We start from the raw sequence: 17,481 nt of genomic DNA on the forward strand, positions 1-17,481 counted from the left end.
AGATTATTAATTGTAGGACTATGATGGAAAAAATTAAGAATCAAAGAAAATAATAATTGAGCTATGTTGACAAGATGGACTAATATAAATTCATCATCATAGTGATTATACAAAGAAAATCCACTGGCACTGGTGAAGCATATCTGCCTACCATCAAAAACTGAAATGCAGCTTTATGAACATTATTTAAAACAATCATAGGACTCTAGCACAAAAACAGTAATTTTGAACATCTTTTCCTTGCTACCTGTATGCCAATTATGAACAAAACTGTGTACCAAAAAGCACTAGCCAAGCAAAATTTATGGTAGTTTAACTCCACAGTCTGGCTTTAGTAACTAATACAATGTTTAATAGCTGCACAGCAAAATAAATCCTATGACGGCAACATTTTTTAAAAAGGTAAATACTGTATTTGCTATATTTGCCAGGTCTTCAGTCACAACCCAAGAATGTAGATCTTTCACCCATTCATTACAGAAAATACTGCTTCAGGGAAACTGCTTTAAACTGATTTATGTGGTAGACATCGAAAGACAACCCAGTGAAATTGGACAATATGGCAGATGGTAATGGATTTATGCATATTTATGTAGCATGTATTTACTTGTCAACTTTGTTATCCATCTTCCTTCCACTTCCCTCTCTCCTACCGCCACCCTCCAAAAAAGGGGGATAGTTGATTTATAATAAGTGTGATGCTGTGGATGGCTGACACTCCCTTCACAGTCTTTTCCTTTGGACAGCCTAGAAACCAGCATGCTTTGTAAAGCTATTTTAATTGTTTTACAGTTTTATTACAACACATCCTGTCCGTTACACTTGTTTCCTGGGGCTATCGTAACAATGTTAGTTGCTACTGCTTATAACTACCTTGGGGTATCTGTTTTAAAATCAGTAAGTAGCTCAGCTGCATGATAACATTAATTGGTTTTTGTTAATTTGACCTTATAAATAAGCAACTAACATACTAAGGTAGAAGATGTACATCAAACAAGATGTCATCATTGGCATGCACTTTTTGCATTATCAGGCTTTTTGGTTCTTTTTCACCAAAACAGCAAGCCTACTAGTTGTGAGATACTGTACATCTGTTCTGAAGCAATTAGAAATAAATAAAAGTAATACACGCATACTGTATTTAACATAAATAAGTGAAATGTATATATATAAAAAACAAGGTTCTGGTTTTAAAACTCATAAAATACCACCAAACATATAATACCACTATGTGATAATAGGCTTTTTAGAACAGAAACACTAAAATTAATCCAAATTTGAACATTTTTCCAGTATTTAAATTCACTTGCAGAAGGAGCAGCAAAAACAAAGACAAAAAAGATCACAACCTAAGATCTCTAAATGAAGATAAAACAATATATTAAATTCTGGAAGCATTTATTCATACAAATAAAACTAATGTAAAAGAATGCCCAACCAAAGCTTTAGTAATTAAAAATTCAGTTTTATGCCTGGTCTACAAACTTGCACTACTTTACTAAATACATATTTTAAAACTGAGTTTATTGCATCAATTCAAAAGCCTCTTTACACTCCCTTATTCTGATCCTACGGGTAGCTTATATCAATGTAGTTTAAGCTGATTGCTTATTGACTTAAGAGATACTGAGCTCATAAAATAAAAGGGTCTAGGAAGTGTTTTGCATCAGTTTAACTGAAAATCTATTTGCGAAGACAAGCTCTTAGACTATGTCTACATTAGAATTAAGTCAACACAAGTTATATCAATGATCATTAACAGTTATAATTATATCACTTGTGCACGTTCACACAATGTTTCTTGTGTTGGCAAAGCACATCCACAGTTGGTGCTCTAACATTCCACCATGCAACTTGCCACCTTGTAAAGTGAACACAATGTGTCTCAATGTTCCATGATGCAGCTTATGTCCCAACATTTCATGAGCTTCTGAATTAGTTTCATACAATTTTTCAGAAGCCCTTTTTTATTGTGTCCCAATAATCTCTGCCTGAAAGTATGGTCCTGCACTATTCTCTATTCTCATGGTCAATGTTATTAACAAAACATGACTGATCATGCAGTATATCACGAGGGCTGAATCTGAACAGGAATTCACGGTGCATGCCCTGCTGTGTGCCATACAAAAAACAATTTGATTACTTTTCATGGAGCCAGCGGTGGATTTTGGGCAGGGCGAGCGGGGCGGCTGCCCCAGGCCCCGCGCTTGCAGAAGCCCCGCGCATACGCCGTGGCAAAGTAGGGGGGCCCACAAAATTGTGCTGCCCCGGGCCCTGTAGCGCTGCCCGGGGCCCCGCGGCACTCTCATCCACCCCTGCATGGAGCGACTAAACACCATGGACTGTTGCTTTTGGGCTTAGGAAACAAGCACTTAGTGGTGGGATTGCATTGTTATGCCAGTCTCATAGAATCATAGAATAATAGGACAGGAAGGGACCTCAAGAGGTCATCGAGTCCAGCCCCCCGCCCTCAAGGCAGGACCAAGCTCCACCTACACCTCAGATAATGAGCACTGGCTGCCGAACTTTTGGATGTGCAAAGCCACCTTCTTAGAACTGTGCACAGTGTTTTCCTAGCATTGCAGCAAAACTACACTAAAATGAGAGCAACTGTCTTGGTGGTGAATTGAATGATGATCACTGTGTGGAAACTGGCAACTCCAGACTTCTACCAGTAAAATTGCAAATCAGGTTGGAGTGGAGGGGTGGGGAGAAGGGGTCCACCATGGGGCTTATGTTCCTGCAAGTGTGTAAGGCCATTGATCTCAGCCTGCTACTCAGGACTATGACTCTTGGAAATGTGCATGAAATAGTGGATGGCTTTGAAGCAATGGGAGTTCCTAAGTCTGAGTAACAGAGGGCATGCATATCCCAGCTGCGGCCCCAGAACATCTTGCAATGAAGTACATAAACAGAAAGGGGTACTTCTCTATGTTACTGAAAGAGCTTATATATCACCGGGTCATTTTACCAATATCAGTGTGGGGTGATCTGGGAAGGTAAATGACACACGAATCTTGAGGAACAGAAAAGTTGCATGTACAGAAAGTTGTATGCAGGGACTTCGTCTCTTTCCAAGATTCCAATGAGGGATGTTGAGATGCCCATCATGATCCTGGGAGACCCATCTTACCCCTTACTGTCATGGCTCGCAAAGCCATACATGAGAAACCTAGACAGGAAAAGCAAGGAGTGCTTCTACACCGAGCAGATGCAGAATGCCTGCTGAATGTGTTTGTCAGATTAAAAGCTCTTTGGTGCTGCCTTTATGCAGATTGGACTTCTCTGAGAAAACTATTCTCATGGTCATAGCAGCCTGCTGTATACTACATAATATTTGTGAGGCCAAAGGTAAAACGTCTCCCAGGGGTATATGATGGAGGTGGATCATCTGGACACTGATTTTGAATAGCCAGATACCAGGACTATTAGAGGGGGCTATTCAAATCAGAGAGGCTTTGAAGCATCATTTTGACAATGTACTCCAGTAATGTGTCTTTCTATAAAGTATTCTGTCATCCTTTGTTAACTTGCTACCTAATATGAAAATGTTGATGATTGCTTCCTGTCCATGATTTCTAGTCTGCAAATGTACCAACTGCTTTTGTGTACTAATTCCAGCAGCAGCCGCATATGTAGGAGACAAAGATTATCTTTCAGAGAGTAATTTTTATTAAACAGCAATAAATATACAGAAAACACTTCGCTAAAAGGAACATGACACCGAGAGGAGTGCTCTCCTGATGGAAGCTCTCATAGTTGACTATAACTCCAGCTATCATTTAGGAAGCTGTCCAAAGGGGTTCAGTGAATGGGGTACGGGGGTGACCCAGGAATATGCAAGGGATTTGTGGAAGGAGTTTGTGGAGGGCATGGCAAGCAGCTCTGTCTGGGCTGCACAGAGGGTAGGGGGAGCATGCATGTGTTTGGCCTGCAGCGCAATTGGGGATGTCAACATTTCTGGTCAGTCCTCCATCACTTTTATTAGCCACTCATGGCCCGATGAAATTCACTCCCAATAAAATTTGCTTCCTCTTCTAGCTATCTATTTTTCATTGATTATCTCGCTCCACACCCCATGCTCTTGATCAGCCAGAGAACTAGAGCACCTCCTGAAACATTACCTTCTTGTCCCTCCTCAGTTGCGTCCTTATCTGTTGGCATTACTCTGCTTGTGTATAGCGGGCTCCCTTCAAGGCCACATCTGCAGAAACACAAGAAACAAAAGAATGACTGTTTATGTCCTCACAGCACTGAATCATCATAATAAAATACACCTCTCTCACTGTTGCTTTGCAAGCATACTGTTCAGCAACTACCCTAGAAATGACGAGTTTGGCCAGAGGGAAGGAGGGGTTCAAGATGGCAAGGGAGGAATGTGGCTTGCTTTTCATCCCATTCCCCGGACTATTAGGGAGTGAGGGGAAAGTACTTGCATTCCATGCATGCCTCTCACACCTGGCTGGTTAAAGGAGCTCACTAACTTTCCCCTCACTCGCTGATAGTCCAGAGAACGGGATGAAAAGCCAGCCACATCCCAGAGCGCATGGTTGCTGCCCCCCATATCCTCCCAAAATTCTACCCTTGCAAGATGGGGAAAAGGTCTAGCAGGCTTTTTAAAGAGGATCACTACAAAGACAAGGTACAATTTTTGTAAATTCTGCCACCATTTTCCACAGATGGTAGTCATTAAAGCTAATAGCTCACTCTTCAGGATACAATAGTGCATCTCTTGTCTATGTGCAGATTCAGACCAGGTCCCTATGCTTCTTGCTACTATGTGGCTTTGGTCCCGGCACGTTGCCGATTGGTGTAGGAAAGTTTTCCACACAGGGAAAGGAACAGAACAGATCTGCCAAGGAACCTTCAGCAAATGATTAGTGAGCAACTCCAGGAAAATATCCTAGGATTCTATTGGGAAGATTCCTGTGAAATCTTGATGTGCATGAACATACTGTTCCACAGGGCCCTCGCTGCACAACTGCATAGGGGAATGTGAAGTAGATGCAAACAAAGCTAGTTTTGTACATTTCTATCTCTTATAGACTCATAGGCTACGTCTAGACTGGCCACAAATTCCGGAAAAGGGATGCAAATCAGGTAAGTCAGCATAGGGAAATCCGCGGGGGATTTAAATATCCCCCGCGGATTTAAATAAACATGTCCGCCGCTTTTTTTCTGGCTTGGGGAAAAGCCGGAAAAAAAGCATCTAGACTGGCGCGATCCTCCGGAATAAAGCCCTTTTCCGGAGGATCTCTTATTCCTACTTTCAGTCTAGATGCTTTTTTTCTGGCTTTTCCCCAAGCCGGAAAAAAAGCGGCGGACATGTTTATTTAAATCCGCGGGGGATATTTAAATCCCCCGCGGATTTCCCTATGCTGACTTACCTGATTTGCATCCCTTTTCCGGAATTTGTGGCCAGTCTAGACGTAGCCATATATTTTAAGGTCAGAAGGGACCATTATGATCATCTAGTCTGACCCCCTGCACAGTGCAGGCCACAGAAACTCAACCACCCCTCCTAGAATAATCCTCTCACCTATATCTCAGATATTGAAGCCTTCAAATACTTTGAAGACCGCAAGATGTAGAGAATCCTCCAGCTCTGATCTGTACCCCATGCTACAGAGGAAGGCGAAAAACCTCCACGGTCTCTGCCAATCTACCCTGGAGGAAAATTCCTTCCCAGCCCCAAATATGGCGATCAGCTAAACCCTGAGCATGTGGGCAAGACTCATCAGCCAGACACCCAGAAAGTTCTCTATAGTAACTCCTATCATCCCTCCATTGACCTATTTCCCACTGATAATGGGAACCCACTATTAACCCACTTCTAGCATATAAGAAAGCTCTACCTCCTATAATCAAGCCATATCAAATCAAAATGAGCACTTATGGAACACCACCTGCAACATCCATCTTGCTTGCCCCTCTGAGGTGCCTGGATCATACAGGGTATAGAAAGCAATAAAATCAGCATAGTCTTTGAAGCCTTGACAGAAGGACCGGATATGCTGGCTGCTGTGACCCTGGATGGCTGTAAACAGAGATACGCCAATTGCTGACCTAGAGGCTGCGAGAACTGCTTTGGCTGGCACCTATATTGATACGAACACACAGCCGTCCTCGGTGGGGGAGGGGGAAAAATCGCCTGCTGAGCAAAGAATGCCCAGTATTCCCAATTTAGTTATCTCTCTTACAAGTGTACATTAAGTTCACAACTCCCTTGTAAGAGCTGGCATCACAAAGATGGACCAGCACCATTTGGCGCCATATATAAGGAAGAGAATACGTGACCCAACGGGTATAAAGATGGGTCCAGCAGCACACTCACTCTGAGTGTCAATCTACAATCTACCTGCTGGTCGGGTTAGGTTATTGCCTCCCGAGGTCCACATGGGGACGCCCAGCCTCGTATTAGTCTTTCCCGGGGAATTGAGGGACCGATCCTGGCCTGACATGCTGGAATCAAGGGACGCAGAAGGGGGTAAAAATTGTACCTGTATGTGTCCTTTTGTTTTAGTGCATGCATAGAATAGAGCTCGTTAAAGATTAAGCTGTCACTTAGTACCGTTACTTTCTATCTTCATTTTGTTTTTTTTTCTTTTGTAACCATTTTAAGATCTGTATTTGCTAGCAGTTAAGAAATAGAGCAATAGCCACTGTAACCACATGCTTCAGAAGTCTCTTTAATAAACCTGTAACTGTTTAAGCTTTAACCTGATTCCTCCTGTTGCTGTAACAGAACCAGACACAATTAAAAGAACTCCAGCCGGTCATAGGGGCAGACGCAGTGAGATCTGGGCGTTTGGATCGTGTCGCCTCCAGGGGACAGATCCGTGGGGCACCTGCCAGCCTTCCCTAGGCTGCCCGCTGCGAAGGGACCGTGTGTCCTAAGAGTTGAAGTCTTGGGTGTAATAAGCTCTCCCTGCAAACTCTCAGGGCACCCGTCAGCCTTTTACAGGCTGCCCACTGCAAAGGGACCCCGGTCCTAGCAGTTGAAGACTCGGGTGTGTAACACACACACCACACACTGCCCTGACCACCGGCTGACAATTTACCAGACCTCCTCTTTCCTGCATCATGAATGCCAGAACTGGAGTGCTGGGACTGGCTTGATCCCTCTGAGGTCAAAAAGAGATCCTAGCTCGTCACAGTATTAGATGGCCATCATCTGTCCTAGCTCAACATCCAACTCAAGCTCCTTGTCCACTACTTCATCCTTAGGGTTCAGTCCAAGGTCTGCAGTTGCCAGCCTCCTTGAAGTATCCAGGAGGCAGGAGAGGTGGGGTTGCCACTGAGGATGGCATCTCACTCCTTACAGAAGTAGCAGGTAGAAGTGCAGCACCAGAGTGATGATTTGAATTCTGCCTTATCCCTTGCCTTCTGTTATACCTGCCTCAGCTCCTTTCTCATGACATAGCACTGATGCATGTCCTATTTGTGCCCCTATCCAACATGAGAAGTCTTCCTGTAGGTATCGAAGTTCCTATGGGTAGAGAGAAAGCTGAGTCTGCACAGCCTCCTCTCCCATCAAAGCCAGCAGATCCAACAATCCTGGCATATTCTAAACAGGAAATTGTTTAGTGCATGGAACTGCTGCTGTCGGCTGGAAAGACGTGATGTGAGGTCTCCACAACCAACAAACAGGAAATGGAATTTCAAATATCCTGAGTTCTTTAAATGGGAAGTTCTTCAAAGGGTAAGGGTGAATACCTCTGTATCTGGGTGCAGGGCAGTGGAATTCCAACTGCTGACCAGAGCGGTCAAGATAGGCATTGTGCAACATCTTCTGGAGGCCATAACCAAGCGTGGTATCTACACGGACACTGTATCAATCTAATTCTGCCACAAAAAGCTCCATGCCTCTCACTGAGGTGGTTTTATGTTGTCAGCATAACAGAAAATTTTAATTGGAAAGAGGATCTTGCTAATGTGTACATCCAGGGCTGTTCTTAGGGGATGAGGGGCTTGTGACAACTCCTCCTCCCCACCCCAGGCCCTGGCTTGCCTCTTCTCACCCCTCCTTCGCCATCACCCTGTCCCCACTCCACCCTTCTAGCAACGCGACCGAGGGGCCTGGCATTGGGCGACAGCATGGGTCGACTTCCCCACACTCACTGCAGCAGTAAGAGCCATAGAAATGGAGTGACCCAGAAGCCTGCTCCGGTCTGCCCACTCCCAGCCAGTTTGCTGTGCTTCACCATAGTGGCAGGAAGTGGAACAACCAAGGTCAGTACAGGCAGAACAGGGCCGGCCCAAAACATTTTGGCACCTGAGGCGAGGAGCTCAAATGATGCCCCCATGCCTCCTCGCTTGGGCCAAAACTTTGAAAGGTCTCAATTCTGCCTTCTTCCTGTTCTACTCCTCTCATGGCACTCCACCATCTCTGTGCATCTAGAGCAAAGAGAATACATATGCACCAGCAACAGACACAACTTTCTACACTCTGGGTCCTAGTGGTGCCCCCCACAGTCTGACACATGAGGCAGCCGCCCCAGTTCACCTCATGGTAAGGCCAGCCCTGAGGCAGGGGCCCAACCTCTGCTGCCTCCTTACGCTAGGCCCCCCCAGATAACCCCCAGCCAGGAAAGAACCAGATTAAGGCCCAGTGCAATATCAGGTACCACACCTGTGAGTAGAGTCTGTCCAAAACCCACTATAGGATCACCAATGAGGATTTCCTGCCCCTTCCCCCTTTGGAATGCCGAAATTGATGCCAGGTGGACCTTAACTGAAGACACAGCCAGGTCCTGGTGCTTCAGGTAAAGGAAGTAGTCCAGGAGCAGAGGAATGGTAGCCTGCTATGGGGGGATGCTGTTGTAGAGGGACCAAAGGGAGAAACTCTTACATTTTTTGAGGTGGGTAGCCCAAGAGGCACCAGGGAGATATGAGGCTTGCTGCTGTATGTTGTGGTGAATGCAGAAGTCCCATAGGCTGGGGGCTTCCTGGCATAGGAGCGAGGAATGAGCACCATCCTGTCAATTGAAATAGAACATCCCTATGATGTCCCTCAGGATCATGTCCCACAGATAGGGAAGGAACACCTGGCAAGCTAGACCAACTGCCCTGAGCTTCCAACGATAGTCCTATCTGGGATAATAGCCTCTGGGTACAAAGGTCATTTGGGTATGCTCACCAACCCATGTCTAATGCATCTGTGACCACTGGCACTGGGGAATCCACCAATACTGGACTCGATGGTTCCACCCGAGGAGCCACAATCAGCGGTGCCAGGATGGATGGCTCGGCTTGGGAAGGCTTGGTGTGGGACAGACTGACTCTGAGGCCTTGCTGGATCTCATGGAAGGACAACGGCCCTGACGACGCGACAATGGCCCTGACGACACTTCTGCAACAGTGGTGAGTGAAATCAGTGCTGGGTAAATAGGCCAGTCTTATGCATGGGGGAGCGGTGCTGATGTCCTTCCACTCGTCCGATTGTGGTGTTGTGGCCTCCCGCAACAAGGCTGGTGCACTGCACACCGCTAGAGCCAGAGCCACGTCATGAGTCTGCAGACAAGTGCCGACTACATGAGAAGCTTACGCCGTTGATCCCTCTATTTCTTAGTTTTTGGCTTAAACTCCTTGCAAATGGCCCTCTCCCAGGCACTTCAGACAAGCAGCATGTGGCTCTCCTCTTAGCATACTGTTCGAAGCCCTGGGGCCACTTCATGCCTCCCCCCCAGAGCACAAACAATGTGAGGGGAACACCCCCCGCTACCTACTAACGGATACAAAAACAAAAAAGGACTACTCTAAACCGTGGAACTGTGAAGAACTATACACACTAGGGGTTAACGACTTGCCGTGAAAGAGGTCAGAAGAAACTGAGGTCAGGGCGCCAGGTCATCTATATTCACCGCTATAGAGGTGCCACATATGGGGCTCCACCGCCAACACAACAGGTAGCACCAGGCCAATGGCCATGCAAGCGGAATGCATATGAGCAATTACTTGATGAACGCTCCCTACTGTGAACCAAATGTATTTGCCCTGTTCTAAGAAGAGCAGCTCATTGCACCATATATGGCCAGAATATATGTAAAGGTGCTGCAGAGGTACTCAACACCTACTGTGTGCTAAGTGCCTTTCCTGATCAGGACCATAGGACTGATCTTCCCAGTGCTGTCAGTTCCATACCCTTGAGAAACAGAAATCTTAAGCAAAAATGTACAAAACGCAAAAGCATGGTAAAAGTGTATTTAGTATCTGCTTCTCACATTTACAACATACTACACAAGGGATCATTTCCCAGGGACAGGCCCCCCCTGCTGGTCACAATTTTTTACACATTGATTGAGAACATCTAAATACAGAAAGATTACTGAGGAGTTACTGTGGGTTTTCTTGGGTTGAAATTTAGAATGAAAAAAATGTATGCTGCTTATAAAGTAATGTAAACTAATAGATTATGGACATTTTAACTAGCTAATCACTAAAAGGAATAACAGAGCTGGTTTTTTATTAGCATGAACTGGACAAAAAATACTAACTATCCATTAGGAGAATTTTCATGCAGGTTACTTTTTGAAAAAAGTTATTTAGATCTGAACAGTCATAATATATTATAGTGGACAGGTCTATACCCTTTCCTACAAAGAATGGCAAAAACAACTCAAGAAGGCAGTTACAGTGCAGTCAGTATCCAGAGGAGTAGTTTTGTTTCTCAAAAACTGTATTTTATTTCATCTTTACAGTGTATTCAGCATTCCAAAGTTATGTTTATTATTAACAACACCGCAATCAATTACCTCACCTTCCCAGGATGCTAGGGCAGCATTTCCCACACTATGGGCTGGCCCAGGAAAAAAATACCAGGCCTCAGCGTGGCTGCCAGGGTGTTCCGGGCTCCCAGACTGCCCGTGCAGCGCCGAGTTCCCCAAGCCCTCAGCTGGGCTGGGAGGATGCAGAGGTATGTTTCAGGCTCCCAGCAGAGGCATAGTGAGGGTTACCAGGTGAGCTCTTATTGCTGGCTGTGGAAGGGGGAAGAGGGGTTGGATATGGACCACAGGGAAGCAGGGTCGGGGCAGTGGAGCTGCCCAGGGGAGATAGGGAGGGGAACCGGGTGGTGGAAGCAGGGCTGGCTGGGGGAGAACCATCTGGCAGAAGCAGGACTGCCCAGGGGGGCGGGAGCAGTGGGGCTGGCCAGGGGAGATCATGGAGGGGGGGGGGGAACACCTGGCGGGGGCAGTGGGGCTGGCTGGGGAAGATTGCGGTGTTGGCTGGGGAACCAGGTGGTGGAAGCAGGGCTGGCTGGGGGAGGGGGGAGCAGAACCGGCCAGCAGAAGCATGGCTGGCCGGGGGGCGGGAGCAGTGGGGCTGGCCAGGGGAGATCGTGTGCGGGGGGAACCGGCTGGCAGGGGCAGTGAGGCTGGCTGGGGGAGATCACAGGGTTGGCTGGGGAACCGGCCGGTGGAAGCAGGGCTTGCGGGGGCAGCAGGGCTTGCCAGGAGAGATGGGGAGAGAATCGGCTGGCGGGGACAACGGGGCTGGCCCAGGACGAGGCGGGGGGGGGGAAAGAATCAGCCAGCGGGGAGCGGGACAGTTCAGGGCGCACGCAGATCCTGACTAAAAATGTAAAGCAGTGCCTTTTAAATATCCCCACTGCTGACAGCGAGGTTTAAAGGCACTGCAGTGTGTCAGAATGGAGAGAACCTGGGGCATTCACCATCCGGAATGAGAATATGGATAAAAAATTCCAAAGATGGTGTCAGCTTTCTGAAAATAAAAGAGCCCCTTTTCAATACATGATGTAGTGGTGCGGGGTTTTATTGGATTACAGTCCATTTTTCCAATCCATATTCCCTTAACTTGCTGGTAAGAATGTTGTGGGTGGCCGTATCAAAAGCTTTGCTAAAGCTGGCCCTGGGGGCTCTGGGAGGACCAAAAACAATGTATTTGCATATTTGTCATTTGCTTAATGAATATGCAAATATGCACATGAATGTTACCTGTCCTCCGACAGCTCGCGAATGGATTTACTGGTCCCTGTGTCAAAAAGTTTGAGAACCCCTGTGCTAGGGTATCTAATTCCTGCAAAGGAAGCCACATTCAGAAGTAGATTACTGTAGCAGTCAGGGTCAGTAGCTACAGCATTAAGGTCACTGGTAGCACCCCAAACAGCTATATCAAGGACAAGTATGTATATTTCTGGTACCTGATCAGAAATGAGATTTTTTTAAAGCACACGTGTGTGTGTACACACATATATACATGCACACACTTTAACTCACAATTAAAAGGGCTGATTCAGTCTGAGTTTGTGCAGGGAATTCTGGATGGACAGTTGATGCCTGTTCTTGCTAGATAGGGTCTGCAACCAAAGCTATGTTGACATTATAGTCTCTACAGCAAAACATATGCCGCTCAGGGATCTCAATAGTCCATCCCCCTGAGCAACGTAAATTACACCGACATAAGCATTCATGTGCACAGTGGGAGAAATCATAGAAGACTAGGGTCGGAAGAGACCTCAGGTGTCATCTAATCCATGCTCAATGCATGACCAACCCTAACTAAATTATTCCAGCCAGGACTTTCACATACCCTAAGGCTGGCCTAGGAGAGATAGATTTCCCCAAACACACGCAAAACCCCATTCCTCCACATGCAATTATTTATTTAAAGTATTTAATTATTTTAGTAGAATAGTGCCCAGGGACACTAATCAAGAATCAGAGTTTACAATCTAGTGCTCTCTGCAGGCAGACCTCCTGGATCTATGCACCTTTTCGTACAAGATCAGGCTCCAAGTTTTGAGAAGATGCATGGATATTTTATCTTCTTCACTCACTTTGATCTAGAGCTCTGCTGCTATATTCATTAGCATTTGGCATCTTTAAATCTACCCACTGTAAAGGAATCAATACAAATATATAAATAAAATATATCAAAATAATTATCAAGTTCCACATACACAAATTCCACCCTCTAGCAGAAGCTGCATATTTCTAAAGCAACACTAGCAACTTAACAGTAAATCAGTGGAGCACGGCAAATGTAGAAAAAATTAAGCCCGTCATTAAAATGCTATTGAAGAATTTCCTCTTTCTTATCTTCATTTTAAAATATAAGGCGATAAGGTATTTTTAAATTTAGTTAATTTAATCTGTCCATTAATTCAACGATGGAAAACCCTCACTGCAAAAAAGGTTCTAGGCTCACCCAGTAAAACACTTCAGGACATACTTAACTTTAAGCATACAAGTAACCCAGCCGAAGTCATTGCTTGAGCAAATCTCCCGTGTACACATTACACAACTATCGAGGAACTGCTTGTATAAAATACCAAAGACAACTGACAGAATGGTTATCTGCGGTGCTTCAGACTTTCAAGGTATCTGAATATCATTTGTCGCCCAAGGTGTTTTCAATCAATAACATTTATTACAACTAAATTTATTACTATAAGCTTTTATCTGTCTCAAGCAGCCCAAAATGAAGAAAATAGTATTACTCTATCTTGACATTTCAAATGCAACTATGAAAAAACCTTTAATCCATCTATTTCTTTTACACAAGCATACTTTCAATCATCATTGTTAATATTTATATTCCAAGAGCACCCAATATTCCCATTTTCCTAGATGCTAAACAAACACATTAAGACAACATTTTCTTTGCACTAAAGAATTGACAATCTAAACAGAAACGATAAACAGTAATACAAAGGTACCAAATAAGTGGCATGTCATAAGGTACACATCTTAGTGTTTTATATACATAACTTTTTTCCATATTGTTTGCAGTTACACATCACATGTAACTCACAAAAAACTACAGCAGAAGTTCATTAGTAAGGTTGTAAAAACAAGCACTCAAAAAGTCAGCTAACGCTAGAATTATGGTTGACCGTGTTCAACCTTAATTAAACCCTTTATGCACATGCATTATGATATGGTCTTTAATTACCTGAGCCCATACAATTGTTTCCAGGGTCCTGCCAGCATCCAGTGCCTGTCATGTGTCTATTCCCCTCAGCATCTCCCTTGCTTTTTATCCCAGTCTTCTCTCTCCTTCCTCACTCTACAGTCCATCCCATCCAGCTCTTAACCTCACTGCATTCAGGAAGCTTCCCCACTCCACCTTTTTACGCAAAAAAGGAAATGAAGCGGAGATAATTTAAATCGCAGCTTCATTTGCCTTTGCCGTCCTGCCTAATATACATGGCTCCATCAGCATGAGCTCGCCAGCACGTTACTCCACTCAACAGCTGATTCAAACCAGGAAGTGTGCGCTGGGATGCATTAGTTTGAACCAAACCTCTTGGTTCGAACTAACATTACTCCTCAAAAAATGAGGAGTAATGTCATTTTTTTAGAAGAAATGTTAGTTCAAACCAAGGGGTTTGGTTTGAACTAATGCGTCCCGGCGCGCACTTCCTGGTTCGAATCAGCTGTTGAGTGGAGTAACATGCTGGCAAGATCTTGCTAATGAAGCGCGGGATATTTAAATCCCCGCTTCAGTAGCAGTTTCGGTCATCTACATTTGCATCCGTAGCTTGAACTAGGGAGCAAGTGTAGACGTACCCATAGGTGCTTTAGGACCATTAGTTGTTTTTACGTTTTTTTCAGTTACAGACTAACGCAGGTACCCCTCTGAGACCTCTCAGTAAACCAGATTAGCTGGCATCAGTGTGTAAAGACTACAGAGGGAATTGTCAATTTTACTCTTTTGGATTGGGACCACAGAACAAAGGAGCAACCATATGTCAGTTATTGGAATTCACAGTTTATAAAGTTGTCACTTGTGAAAAAAACGGTTATGTTTTTAATAAACAGCCACACCAGGAACATTACTTCCATGTGCATAAGGGTGAGCCCTGCAGGCACGGAGAGTCATGCCAGAGTAAAAACTACAGCATTACATCACAAGTAATTAATAATCTTGTCCTTAAAATTGCCTGTGGATTCCATTTTCATCACACTTTTTAAAGAAGACTCAACACTGAAGTAATCTTTTGGATCATCAACAATATTAAAGTACAGCACATAATATTTATATGAAAACAGCATATTACAAATGATCCTGAGGGCAGGAATGGTAATTTTCCTATCTAAACCAGGCACCTCCAAGAGCTATTTAAAAAAAATCATTTAACAAGCTAAAGTATATAATAAAATAAAGTTAATAAGCATGACCGAGACACAGAGGGAACAAATTATCTTTTGGGTAATGTACCCTATATTAAGGCTGGATGAGTCTGTTATCTTAAAGCAGTGCAGAAGTTTACCATCCACAGGGGTTCCTTCTTGTAAAAATTGAAAAAGCCACCAATGCTTGACAAAACAATAGCCCCTTATGTGCCTAATTATACAGAATATCAAGATAGGGCATGAGCCAATGGAAAATGTGGCATTACGAACTTTATAGAATTGCTTTACTTGACTAGAGAATGCTAACTAATAGGGTTGGAGGTATCAAAAAGCAACATTCTACTTCTGTTCACTCTTCTCTACGCTGACATTTCAGCTCCAGTCCATTTTCTGTTGCTCCCCACTCCATTTTACAGATAGCCATTATCTAAATCTTGAAATTAAATGCAAGTATATTGAGAAAAGATTTTCTACGAAATAATTACTTGCTTTGTGCTATATACATGAACTACAGGTGCTTCCTCTTTTGTAATTAAACAATACTCGTCTTTCACAGATGAAGTCTCTTAGTCTATTATTTCTTATCAGAACATGTTTTGAAAATGGAATTGTAAAATGATTAGTAATTTTACTGAAAGATCACGCTGCATGATTCACTCAACTGTACTTCTAGCCCTAGTTCTGGAAGCAGAATGTACAGCTATAATTAAGAAAAGTATTCAATATTTTAAATGAATATCCTTCCATGCTCATTTAAGCAGATCAGCAACATACAACTATTTATTTGTTATATAGTCATTTCCTTTTATCACAGGAGATAATACATGGCATCTCCCTGCATTCAGCAAGAAAAAAGAATGGCCCTGCTAACACTCCTACACTGAAACTAACTAGGCATGCATGGCTAAATGTAGAATCCCTACAACATTTTCGCATCTTTAAAAAAAGGTGCAAGTATCTGACATTGAGAAGACTCCGCATCTCCATTTACGGTCCTAGAATCTGCTACCTTATTACACTTACGTTAGTTAAATGATCTAACGCTCAAAGGACAAAAGGTGTAGCTGCTCCAGTGATGTATGTGCACTAGGGACAGGAGTTATGTAGCTAAATCCCCTAAATGGCTTTGAAAATCTCAGCCTACAACTCCAACCCTTCCACTATTTCCCCTGTTCTCTCCCTTTTCTCTTTCATCTACATTGGAATAAAACACCTGAGCTGTGTCTAGACTGGCATGATTTCGCGCAAATACTTTTTACGGAAAAGTTTTTCCGTTAAAAGTATTTACGCAAGAGAGCATCTACACTGGCACGGATGCTTTTGCGCAAAAGCATCCATGCCAGTGTAAACGCTCTCTTGCGCAAGAAAGCTCCATTGGCCATTTTAGCCATCGGGCTTTCTTGAGCAAGAAATGAACTTGCCTGTCTACACTGGCCCTCTTGCGCAAGAATACTTGCGCAAGGGGGCTTATCCCTGAGTGGGAGCATCAAAGTATTTGCGCAAGAACCACTGATTTTGTACAGTACAAAGTCAGTGTTCTTGCGCAAATACTCGTAGCCAGTGTAGACAGGCGACAAGATTTTGTGCAAAAGCGGCTGCTTTTGTGCAAAATCTTGCCAGTCTAAACACACCCCTGTAGTATGGCCACGGTAAGCCCAGGTCTCAGGCTTAGCCTGGGTTCTGGGACCCACTCACTTTGCAGATTCCCAGAGCTCAAGCCCAAACATCTACACAGCAATTTTACATCCTCACAACCCAAGCTCTCTGAGCCCAATTCAGCTGTCTCAGACCAGCTGTGGGTATTTAATTGCTGTGCAGACATACCATTAATTATCACATTGAATTCTTAACTAACATGCGAAGGCTAAAATGAGCCAAAGTGAAATATAATGCCTCCACTCCACAGGAATAGCAGCTGTACCACCTATACCTCTGCAGGAACACATATGACTACAGCCCCAAGTTTAATGTTTATAGTTCCAAAGGTATAATGACACAGAGTTTAACACTTCATCTGGTACGATTCAACATTGCCCATTGATATAGAAACCCCAGTAGGTGCAAACTGCAATTCTTGTTTTCCTACAAGATGGCAACTTAAAATAGTCTGACGAGACATTCAAAGTGTCAGCATTTCTGATAGCTAGACAAATAAAGACAATGGATAGCCATGCAAAGCGATTAACATCTGCTCAAAACCTGCATTTCTCTTCTTCTTCTTCCAGCACTTATTCAAGTTAGCATTCATTTGTATAATTCTTTAAAACATTGAATGTTTAAGCATGTCACATTTCCACTATGTCTCATTTATATAATTAGTACTAGCATATGGCCCATAATCAATATAAAAAAATTAGAACAATTTATAGCAAGCCGTCAAACC

At 43.9% G+C, this 17,481-nt stretch overlaps 1 protein-coding gene across 3 annotated transcripts in view; it reads right to left on the reverse strand.

The window, feature by feature from the left end:
* The window catches only part of RARB (retinoic acid receptor beta), a 543,189-nt gene that overhangs the window by 453,556 nt on the left and 72,152 nt on the right, over positions 1-17,481 (reverse strand). For all 3 annotated transcript variants that reach the window (XM_075922032.2, XM_075922031.2, XM_025190306.3), the window contains one exon: positions 4,125-4,204. The gene's annotated coding sequence lies outside the window, so the exon portion shown is untranslated. The remainder of the gene's footprint in view (positions 1-4,124; positions 4,205-17,481) is intronic.

This window comes from Pelodiscus sinensis, chromosome 2, assembly GCF_052426305.1.
Source record: "Pelodiscus sinensis isolate ZL-2025 chromosome 2, ASM5242630v1, whole genome shotgun sequence".
Classification (NCBI taxonomy): Eukaryota; Metazoa; Chordata; order Testudines; family Trionychidae; genus Pelodiscus; species Pelodiscus sinensis.